Source organism: Passer domesticus, chromosome 26 (genome assembly GCF_036417665.1).
Source record: "Passer domesticus isolate bPasDom1 chromosome 26, bPasDom1.hap1, whole genome shotgun sequence".
In the NCBI taxonomy this organism is placed as follows: Eukaryota; Metazoa; Chordata; class Aves; order Passeriformes; family Passeridae; genus Passer; species Passer domesticus.
Window position 1 is genome coordinate 3,797,870 of NC_087499.1, and position 862 is coordinate 3,798,731.

The window sequence follows — 862 nt, forward strand, 5'->3', positions numbered from 1 at the left end:
CGGACAAGGGCCGGCGGCTTCGTGGTGCCGGCCACGGGCGCCTCGCCACCGAGCCCCCGCGGCCCCCCAGAGCCACGCCGAGTGCTGAAGACCTCTGCGGACCGTGAAAGAACCCGTCCGAAAGCGGCCGCCCGTGTGCCGGCGGCGGCTGCCCCGCCGCCGCCGCCGCCGCCTCCTCTCCCGGTGGGCGGGGCGGGGCGGGTCGAGCCGAGTCGCGGCGTGGGGGGGGCGGGCAGAAACCCAAGAAAAGCCAAAACCAAACCAAACAAACGACAAAAGAAAAAAACAAACAGACGGAAAAAAACAAAACAAACAAAACCCCACCAAACCAACCCCGGGGGGGGGAACCAAAACCAAACCCAACAATAAAAGCCCCCCAAAGAAACACCAAAAAAAGCCCCCACCAGCCCACCAACCGAACCACAAGCCACAAGCCCCACGCCCACTCCCCCCCCAAAAAGCCCCGAGATCTAGCATCAAACAAAAGCAAAGCAAAGCAAAGCAAAGCAAAGCAAGGCAAGGCAAAGCAAAGGAAAAACAACAACAACAATACCAACCAGAAAACCCCCCACACACAAAACCCCCCCCCAAGAAAAAAATCCAAAAGAGAAAAAGCCCCAACCAAACAAAACCAAACAAAACCAAACAAAACCAAACCCAACCAAAAAAAAAAAAAAAAAAACCAAAAAAAAAAAAAAAAAAAAAAACAAAAACAAAAACAAAAACAACCAACAAAACCCAAAACCAAAAACCACCCCCACAACGCCCACCAAAAAAAAAAAAGCCTCCAAAAACCCCAAAACCTCGAAAATATGAATTGGTCTTAGAAATGGGGGGGGGGGGGGGGGGGGGGGGGGGCGGG